Here is an 11,412-nt window from a genome sequence, read left to right on the forward strand (position 1 = left end):
AGTTTGTCTGAGACTAGTTTCTTCACTTAAAGGCTTGGGTATGATAATTAGATTTTCCAATATGACATAGCCAATAAATATTACTTTTTTTATCACTTAAGGCTTAGCTATGGTTGATAGGCTCCAAGAAATGGTGTTCAGAAAACTCATAAAAGGCAAAAACAACTACTTAAATGGTCACAACAACGGGGGTAGTTACATTGGGTGTAGCATTATAATTAGCAATTGTGTATATCCTTCATGATAATAGTAGTTGTTATATAAGCATAAATAACGGGGAAAATATCTTTTTTGATGCTCTTAATAAGGAGTAATATCGCCGGACATTACTACATAATTAGCTTTTGCACTAAATCTTTAAGATGAATTTATTTAAAACATTTTTTTATTAGTATATTTATTGTCTAATTTTATGATTTTGACATTTACTTTATCATTAATAATCATTTATATCTCATCTGTAGAGATATATCTATCCTGATTATTAATAATTAGTTAGATCTCATCGGTAGATATATATCTATCCTGTGCACAATTGTATATAGCAACTTCCACATGAAGAAGAGAGGTGATTATCTTTTTGATTAAACTCCACGTCTCGCTTGTGTTTTGCAACCTAAAGTTATGACATATTTAACTGGATTCCGGTGTCCGAACAAGAAAATATTATTTGGATCAATCTATTATTTCAATATTCTGTATATATAATTTATTGTTATTAGTTATATGAATCCAATTGTTTAATTTTGTATATTTAACATAACTGTATGATGGTATATTTTTTATTATGTAGATTATATTTAACTAACGCCTTCTTTTTTTAAACTTGGAACTTCAAATATATTTCGAAATACTCTACTTTGTCGTTTCATTAGCTATTATTCTGAGAATAAGGTTCATAATGCATTACAATTTCATGGAGTGTGACGTCATCAAACCTATTGTAACGGATAAAAAACGTCTAAGTCAAATCCACTTAGTATATCTTCATTAAACATTTTGCTAATGCATACTTTCGTTATACCCTCAAAAATCATAATAAAGCAGGAAGATGATAATCACATCAGTATTTTAAACAATGATACCATACGTATTTTTTCCCCCTTCTCCTTGCACGCGTTTTTCTCTACAATATTATCAACTTTAGTCATAAGAAACAAGTCCCTTTTGAGTGTGACGGGAAAATAGTACTTGTTCATTTGACTCAAGAGAGCTTGAGTTGGGTTTCTTATATTTATTGTCGATAAGATATTTTAAAATATGAAGTTGAGTTGCATAATTTCATGTATTATACAGGGCTATCAAGTCTCAATGCCTACCCCTATGTCACGTTTTCAGGACACATATGGTATTTTTTACACATTTGTACTCTATCATCAATCATGCTAGTATAAATGGTTGAATTAGAATAATCATGTTTGAAATGAGAGACAGCTAAACCCGTCACAAAGACCTCAAAATAAGCTGCAAGTGCCGTTTAATCCTCCAATTAATATGAGTAAATATTTTCTTCATGTTTAATATAATTCGACAGAAGAATTATTTTATTCTGTGTGCAAATTTTTCCGTAAATTGAGTTATGCATAAAAGGTACCAATTTTGTGGAAAAATTAAGGAGTTTCACACATGGATTCTAACTATGGCATCCCTTCCAATAAGGTGAGTGGACCTACCAGATGCCTTCCTTATTTTTCTTATATTTTTTTAAAATGTTATTTTCAATGAACGATTTACCAATTGGATAATTTCATGTCGACTCATCAGAAAGATTTATCTCTATCCTTGATTCATTTTTAAAACATTTGTTTAAATTAGTAATAATACCTCTCTTTAAATGTAAGGTGCAATCACGGTAACTAGAAATATATTTTAAGTTAATAAAAACTTACAATATTTTGTAATTGGCAAAATTAGTACAGTGTAACAAATTGAAATATAGGTATGTATAGGATCGTTTATTGAAGTCCCTAAAATAATAATGAATAGAAAAATTGTTTAAAGACTTAATCGTTAGAAATCTTTTAATGACTCAAAATTCGAATGTTACTAGAAAAAAGTTAGGCAACAAGAGAATGGCTGGGCAAATGTTACTAGAACAAGGTTATGCAGCAACAAGCTGGGCTTGCTGGGCTGATTTCATTTATAGAAATACCCCCATTGTAAATTGTGAAGTTGAGATAATTTACAGCATGTTTTGAGTCATCCATACCAAATTACGATCAAAGTTATCAGTAAAAAGTATAAAATATTTGATAATTTCGAAATGGAACTCTGAATTTTGTACTATTTAACAGTAGGTATTCATTTTTTTTTTAAATCTAACCATAAAATATGATTCTATTTTAGCTAAAAATATCAAGCATTATGATACACAACTCATTAAATGGCAAAAACAACTGCTTAAATGGTCACAGCAACGGGGATAGTAGCTTCGGATGGTTCACAACTAGTTTGTCTGACACTAATTTCTTCACTTAAAGACTTGGGTATAACCCACATGACATTTTCTTCTTATCGAATGTTCAATTTAAAAACATCGATAAGAGTCAAATGTTAATTCTTCTTTTAGTTTCACGTCTTCTTTATCAATTTTCATTAATGATTATTAGGTTTTCCAATATTACCTAGTCAATAAATATTACTTTTTTATCACTTAAGGATTAGCTATGGTTAATAAGCTCCAAGAAATGGTGTTCAGAAAACTAATAAAAGGCAAAAATATCTTCTTAAATGGTCACAACAATGGGGTAGTTGCATTGGGTGTAGCATTATAATTAGGAATTGTGTGTATCCTTCATGATATGTTATATAAGCATAAATAGCTGGGATTTTTTTTTTTTTTTTTGATGCTCTTAATAAGGACTAATATCGCCGGACATTACTACATAATTAGCTTTTGCTCTAAATTTTTAATATGGATTTAATTCTAACATTTTTTTATTAGTATATTTATTGTCTAATTTTATGATTTTGACATTTACTTTATCATTAATAATCATTTATATCTCATCTGTAGAGATATATCTATCCTGTGTTATTATTAATTATTATGATTCTAATTGTTTAATTTTGTATATTTAACATAAATCTATGATTGTTTATTTTTTAGTATATAGATTATATTCAATTTAAGCCTGCCTTCTTTTTAAAACTTGGAACTTCAAATATATTTCGGAATCCTCTACTTTGTCGTTTCATTAGTTATTATTCTGAGATTATGGTTCATAATTAATTACACTTTCATGGAGTGTGACTTTTTCAAATCTACTGTAACGGATAAAAAATGTCTAAGTCATATCCACTTAGTATATCTTCATTAAACATTTTGCTAGTAAATACTTTCGTTATACCCTTAAAAATCATAATAAAGCAGGCAGCTGATAATCACATCAGTATTTTAAACAATGATACCATACGTATTTTTTCCCCCTTCTTCTTGCACGCATTTTTCTCTATAATATTATCAACTTTAGTCATAAGAAACAAGTCCCTTTTGAGTGTGACGGGAAAATAGTACTTGTTCATTTGACTCAAGAGAGCTTGTGTTGGGTTTCTTATATTTATTGTTCAAGTAGAGTCCGCGCGGCGCCAGGATAGTTGGTTCTCGTAGCACACAATTGAGGAAGAGTTAAGTAGTATCGAAATTCCTAAAGATGAGAATGATCTTGGATCTTATCGATTTCTAATCAAATATTTAAAAGAGCTGTTGTAATCCTCATAATCAATTTCCGGATGCCCTTCCTCTTCCTAAATTATGAAATTGTATGCGTAGTATGGGAATCACTATTTTTTACTAATTTTCAATTATATTATAATATTCAAACAAGGGATTAAATAAACTTAAATCAAATAATTTGGTATAAGACATCCAATGGATTCTAAAATAAATAATTGCATTTAAGCTCCTAACTTAATAAAAACAATTATAAGGTAGATACTATATAAATAAATCGAAATGTATTTCAGAATACAAAAATATATTTAAAAGGACCATATGGATATGATCATGTATTTATTTAAAGTCAAAGTGATAAATATCAGTCTTGAGTATCTAATTCAAAAATGCTAAAACATTTTACAAAAAAATATTAAAACATAGTTATTTATTTCCCTTGCATCAGAGATCTGAGGGCTTCGATAAACATACAAGTATTGATATTTATATAAATTGTATGAAGATAAATTATTTATAGATGTTGGCAGTTGTTGTCTTTATTTAAAGAAGCAAAAGAGTAATCATTACTCAATAAAAATAATCTTGACTTTCATAAGAAGAAATGTTGGTTCCTTTTCTCAACTTCATGAGAATGAGTAATTCATGAATGGACTATATTAGTATTTCTTGAAAGATCCTAATCCAAAAGGATGATAGCTCTTTGTTATCTTGGTGAATTCAGTCTTTGCTCGCTAAAGAAACAGATTCTGAGGATTGAACTTATTTGATATTACTATTAGCATCGAAATGAGGAGAGGCAGTCCAAACTCCATATTCATCTAGAAACTCTTTCCGAAGAAAGAAAAAAGCAATTTTCTTGTTGCCTAACCTTGTAATAGTAACATTCATTAATAGATGGGTTAGTTGTAATGGATTTAAATCCAAATTGTAATTCAAGTACTACTAGCGAGAACTGAGAAGGACTTCATACATTTTTTATTTATTTAAACTTACTTCTTGGGCTGTTCAACTCATCTTTGGAAGAATCAATTTGAGTGAAGAATACTTTTTATTTAATAATCACTTAATAAAATCACTTTCATAAAGTCTCAAGTAATTATGAGTAATAAAACTAAAGGACTTTTATCAACACGTGACTCAAATTCGTCTGAAGTCTTTCTCTAGCTAGTAACTAGTATTCTTTGGCCGGAGAATCATAATTATTATACAAGGTTTATTATTTTTCCATAATGTGGCGCTACTCCCTGGTGATGTGTTTACAAACGAATATAAGTAAACAACGCACATTTTTTTCCCCCTTTTTTTATGAGCACACGAATGTTCAATCAGGTTTTGAATATAATTAAATATATTTAGGAAAGGATGTTCACTACTCAGTAATTACATAATTATGCCAACTGCTAAGGAAAAGAAAATTACCAATTCCAAAATAAGGACCAGCTAAAAAATACAACAGATTTTCATCACTGGTTATAGCTTATTATTATAAAAGAGTTATAAATGTATAGAAACGACGCAGATGTGCACTTTAAACTGCTTTGAAGCCCTTCGCTTTACCTGTACAATCTGTCGGCTGGGGATATTAAATGGGGTGTTTAATGGTAAGTTTCTTAATCATTCCATTATTTTGTTGTCCGAATAGAATATAAATAGCAATAAAATTGCACAGGATAATAATGTCTTGCAATGAAATTATTTACAGTGAATTCTAGCTATTACAGTATATTGCTTACAGTGATGTTGATTCACGATTATATTCTCCACTACAACTTTGTCTCATAATAATAATGGTCAAGACAATTTGACCTCGCTGTAATAAAAATTTTCAGCAATTTTGAGTACAATCAATTTACAATGAACAACTACTATGTTGGGCTTATATAATGTGCATTAATGAATATAAAAAATTTTATGCAAAAGATAAATAATTTACCTATATCACAAATGAACAATACCTATTTATCATAATATCATTTTAAATTGAATTAAAATATGCAATCGTATATATAAATAAATTTAATATCATTTTTCGGCCAAATGTCCCAATGGGAATTCGGCGAAATATCCGTTAGGCAAAAAATGTTTGCAACCAAAAGCTGCTCATGTGTATCTGCCAAGAAAAAATAAAGACGATCCTTTCAACCTACCTCACGTCGTTACTTTTATTGTATTACGCACCCTTTCATCCAAAAAGAAACCAAAAAATACAGAATATCATCTTGTGGTTGGCCAAATAAGTCAATCACACCAACTGCCATTTATATCTTATGTACTCCTAGACTATCACTGTCATAATATTTCTTGACCATTTTTAATATGAATCACATATTATCAAAATCTACATAGTATGTTATTCGATACTGTATTATAATATTGCTTAGAAATATTTTTTTAAAAGATTAGTTATACTTATACTTAATCGGGTCTAGGGAAAAAGCGATTAAAGGAAAAATAAACAATTTAATCAAAAAACAAGGAAGGCTATGTTCCTAACACCGACTTATAACATCGTGTTATTATTGTGACGTAGTTGCCCTTAGTTCTTTTCACTAGGGGGGAGAGACATCCAGTTCAAACTGGCTGCATGTTTGGAGGAACATGTAGCAGCTTCTAATTTTAAGCTAACTAGAATTGAGAACTATTAAATCCTACCTTCCTTGCCTTGAGTGTCGACTCTTTGGCTAGCGTCCTTTAGTTATAATTTACTTTACATTTGTATTTATATATGATGGCCAAAATTTCTACATATAAATAGTAAAATGGCCGATATATATTATATTAATATATAACCAACGAAGGATCAATAAGAAATTATTATAACTTATTAATTTGTTTATTTATCAAAAAGAATAGATTATGAAATAGCTTTGACGTGCAAGCGAGAAGAGGGAATCGACAGCTGACAACAAAATACACAGGGTATTTTATATTAGCGAGGTAACATCGTGACCAATGTAGAAAACGGAAAGTGACGTTACATAAGAAGTCCTTAGTATTAAAAAATAATTTACTTACAAAATAAACTAAATATAATAGCTTTGAAAAAAGTTACAAATAAAACTTTATTATTATAAGTACTTTTCTATAATTATTTACCTGAAAAGAAGTATATATGAATTTATATAACAATCCGGAGAAATATATATTCTTCTTTCATTGAAAATAACATAAGCTAGATAATCTTGTTGATAAGATTGTACTACTAACTTACTGTCTTCTTTAGTATTGTTAATTCTTTAGTGTAAGGTGACCACTTAATCAATGAGAATGGAAGAAAGTGTAAATCTAAGTTCGGAGTCATCTCCATCCCCGAAAAGGTTAAAAATGACTTCCGAAAGAATGGGTCTTGTCTTCAATTGCCCAACCTTTCATGAAGCATCTTACCATTAATTCCCATCTGATCCTCGTTTGAAAGAAATTGGGCTCAACTCTGAATAAATATGCAGCATGCATTTTAGTAATGATTCATTTGAGACATGCACTTAAATGTATCAGTTGATTCCTGAAACAAATTATAAAATAATGTTAAAATCTAAATTCCAGGCAAACATCAATTCCTCAAAATCCATTGAAAATGAAGAGTCCTCAAGAACTTTTAGAGAAGAGCAAAAGGAACAAAGTGAGATGTTGAGTCATTTATTGGAGTCCTCGAAAGTACTTTCTGTTATTCGCCAAAAGGTTAAGAATCTAAAAAGCAACAAAAAGTCTACGGCTAACCAGTAACTTGTAATAAGGTTGACCTTGTGAATAGACTCGAAAATGCCAAGGAAGGTATTATTAATACGAAGGTGTCTAATGAAATTTTGAACTTTGTGTAAGAAACTGAAGAATCAAAATTTGTTTTAATGAATACATCAACTGAGGAATCAGTCTCTGATATTTGAGTACCGAAATCGTTAAATGAAAAATGTCAACAGGAAATACTTCAGTTTAAACTTCAAATTCGCCGGCTTAAACAACTTTAAAGTTTGAGAAGAATTGAAAAAGACTTAATGCATCTCAGTTAGTCAAAGATGTCCTTTATGAGAAAGTTCTGAGTACAAAAAAAGTTAACTTTTTATTGAGGAGAAAAATCGTCCTGGAAATTTTACATACGAAGAAATCATTGATGAATTTCTTCTCAGAACCATATCCCTAAGAGCTTAGTTTCTTAGGGATGGATAACTTCTTTTTGCCTTCCTGCTCCATTTACTCTCTCAAGTTAGATTAAAGACTTAAACCTTGACGTAGGATTTTTGTAGAATGGGTTTGAAGTAATGAAAAATACTTTTATTATTTAGCAATACTAAATTTTGATCTAACGGTTTTATATTTTGATGAAGTTTAAATTTCTGAAACCATTGATCCTTCATTAGATCAAGTCTTTGGTCCATTCAAACAATTGCAAGTATGTATGCGTGTAGATTACTTTGTGTATAGTAGCAGCCCGGACACTTGGGATTCGACCAACACATTGTAAAATACATTTTATCTCAAGGCATAATGGAAATAGAAAAGAGCAGTGGTTAACTGATACAGATATTAAGCGATATGGGCCCCACTAATAAAAGACTTTGGGCAGAGTTTGGTATATAAAATAATAAATCATATTTTACTCATCCCGGTAGATAATCATCATATTTGTTAATAATATATTACAATGTATTTATAATTTTTTAGAAGATTCTAATGGAATTTTTTTTATCATGGTGGATCATCCACATCTAATAAAACTTGGTAGAAAATTTTTACTTTCAAGTGGATTTAGACTTCCGAACGGGGGAGGGGAAGTTTACATAAAGAATTGTTCAAAAATGTACTTGGAGGCAATTTGTAGGATATCTAACGCTACTTCATAAATTAAAGCCCCTTCACATTAATTGACAAGGAAATGGTCGCCAACGTGTACACATAGCGACTGAATTACTGAGTCATGAATTGGCAATTTTCGTAAAAATTCATTGTGCCGAATTGAAAGAAAAATAGGAATTTATCTCCCTACGAAAATACGATATCGAAAAACGTCAATGTAGTTATGGTGGGGTTCATCTACATAAACAACTGTATGTGCTCGAAGAAGTCGTGACACAAATGGAGAATGACGGAAATTGGGTACTCATCAACATATTTGACCTTTCCAAAAAGGAATTATAATGACAACAAGTGCCCCTATACCAATGTTTCCGCATGTGAAAGACCGTTATGGAGTTGAATTTATAATGACTTCTTGTTATAATCAAGTCTCTATTAAAAATTTCTTTTCGCAGTTGCGTCAACTAGGTAGACCTAATGACCATTCAATTTGTGTAGATACGCTCCATCGTATATGTCTTCTTATGCTTGGGTAACAAGCCGAATTTGTTGTACCATTCGCTCCAGTTCAATATAACAGTAAACAAGGAGCTGGAGCTACATTAGATGAATCCAACAGATTTGATCATATTGAAGATGAGCAATTCATTACAGCTTCAATGGCTCATACATTCAATGAAAAACTATAGTCTGAATTTTTTGTTGCTTTTACAGATGATGATTATCCTCCCGAGTTTACTTTTACAAACCAAGCTATCCAAGACTCAAACTTTGAAGACATTTTTACGGACGATCAGGGATTTATTTGTATGTATGGCTGGATTGTCTATAAATTTCAAGAGGAGTGCCCTCATTTATCTAACAAACCAGTTGCTTGAATTCTTCAGATATATCTCTCTCGCTTCAAAGTGTTCCTAAAGACGGATTAATATAACCTTCGCAGCATCTAGTAGAAGCTTTAAAAAACACAAACATATTTGAAGAAAAAAATTCAAGTAGATGGAATTTGTGGAGATAAATATGTTATTGAAAAACTTAATCAAGTTTCAGAAGTGATTAAAAAATATTTTAGATTAAAGAATTGTACAAGAATTAAAATATTGAAAGAAAAAAAATTTCAGGATAAATTTAAAAAGAGACCAATAAAAACTCATCGTAATGTAAAAAAAAATCATCAGTTGAAAATTTTGTTTTTTATAAATTTATATTTTCAAATTTAATAGTTTTTGATAATATTGATTTGACATTTATTTGATGTTTGGATTTGTAATATTTACGTGTATAATTCAGAAGATAAGATCTATTTTTAGTATTTTGTAATAAAAAAGCACACCAATAAATATTAACAGCTTGTATTAATTCAAAAAAAGTTAATTTTTACTCAAAATACGTTCAAGGGTTACATAAATAATTTAAATTGTATTTTCAATACATTTACCATTCATTACAAAAAACTACCATGTTCTCAATTTTCAGGTAAGTGAATAGAGTTATCTTTCAATTGAGGATATTTAAAAACATTCAGTAAAATATATTAAGAAAAGTACCTATATTAATTAATTTTTATTTGAAACTTTTTTCAATGCGTATTATAAATATATTTAGTAAACAAATTATTTTTTTTTATCCTAAGGACTTCTTTTCTGACGTCATTTTGCCTTTTCTATACCGATAGGTTGGAAGTAGTACCTTGTTTCTCTATATATCTTGGTATATATTATGTATTAGTAGTGGGCTTGAAGATGAAATATCCAGGAATTAAACAAATAGATCTGATAATAAACATAGTTTTATCCTACCCACTTTTTACAAACAAGAAAATATAAACAAACAATTATTAGTGCACGTGTTGAAACTTGTGAGAGTTTGAATTAGATACGTTCAATGTACTTTAGTATTGAAGCCCCAATCTCAATGCTAATTATTGATTGTATATAACTCATTAGGGGGGAAAAATTTATAGGCACGGCAAGAAGGACTGAACAAAGAAGTGAGAGGAACCATGTATGAATTATGAGAAAAATATAGCGAAATGACATAAGTATTCGGTTTTTATCAAGGAAATGTTACTTTTACAGTTTGCAGGATTCGAAGAACAATACATTAGTGATAAATATAATAGAAATAATGTAAAATAATTTATAATGAGGAAAGGACTTTTCAAATATTACAAACATTTGATAGTTTAGGGTGGAGTAAATAATATATATAAACGAATAGGATAAATAAAATAGAAATTCTATAAATTACATGTCCAATGTCAAATTAAACAACATAATAATATTAATAAACCATCTTTTGAAGTTTCACCCATACAAAAATATCATTTATTACTTTGATAGGAATGAAGAAATCATGTTCAAGGATTTGTTGGAGTGTTCTGCTGTGTCGTTTCTTCAGTTTCACTTTGTTCATACTGCCATTTACGATATACACGACATTCATGGCCACATTTAGGGGATTTACATTTAGCACAAGGAAAATGGCATCCTGGACAGTTTCTATCCAGACAATCACAGATATCCAAACCACTATCACTCAATAATCCTTTGGAGTCGTAGATGTTCTTATAATAAGACTTGCGTCCTTGCTGTCTTCGAGCTTTGCTATAATTATTATTGTTTCTATCCTCATCATGCCTCAAGCGATGAATATCTCTATTTTTTTCTGAAATAGGGTCGTGTCTCACCCTACCAACACTCTGGACTGACAAATGACTGATACGAGTGGTTGAACGTAGTAGCATGTTTGGATAAATTAATGCTAAATCACGACTAGTTTTTGTACACACTTTCAACCTCAACTGTTTAAAGGGATATAAAATATTTGAAATAAAAAACCAAAAAACAACTGGTACCTTGCCTTCTATGTAGCCGCGTATTTGGATGAATGAATGCTACATCATGTCCATTCTCAAAAGCGAAAGGAAAAATTTGAAGGAAAAA

General features: G+C 29.8%; 2 long non-coding RNA genes across 2 annotated transcripts; one reads left to right on the plus strand and one right to left on the minus strand.

The window, feature by feature from the left end:
- Nucleotides 1-3,931: 3,931 nt before the first annotated feature.
- Nucleotides 3,932-4,956, minus strand: LOC121128205 (uncharacterized). Its single transcript, XR_005868094.2, has 2 exons — nt 4,670-4,956; nt 3,932-4,544 (listed from the first exon to the last, which is right to left on the minus strand). It is a non-coding gene; the product is annotated as an uncharacterized lncRNA (long non-coding RNA).
- Nucleotides 4,957-6,897: 1,941 nt separating this feature from the next.
- On the plus strand, nt 6,898-9,813 carry LOC139906972 (uncharacterized). The gene is made up of 4 exons (XR_011783253.1): nt 6,898-7,133; nt 7,220-8,279; nt 8,336-9,622; nt 9,691-9,813. It is a non-coding gene; the product is annotated as an uncharacterized lncRNA (long non-coding RNA).
- Nucleotides 9,814-11,412: the final 1,599 nt, after the last annotated feature.

Source organism: Lepeophtheirus salmonis, chromosome 13, assembly GCF_016086655.4.
Source record: "Lepeophtheirus salmonis chromosome 13, UVic_Lsal_1.4, whole genome shotgun sequence".
Lineage (NCBI taxonomy): Eukaryota > Metazoa > Arthropoda > Copepoda > Siphonostomatoida > Caligidae > Lepeophtheirus > Lepeophtheirus salmonis.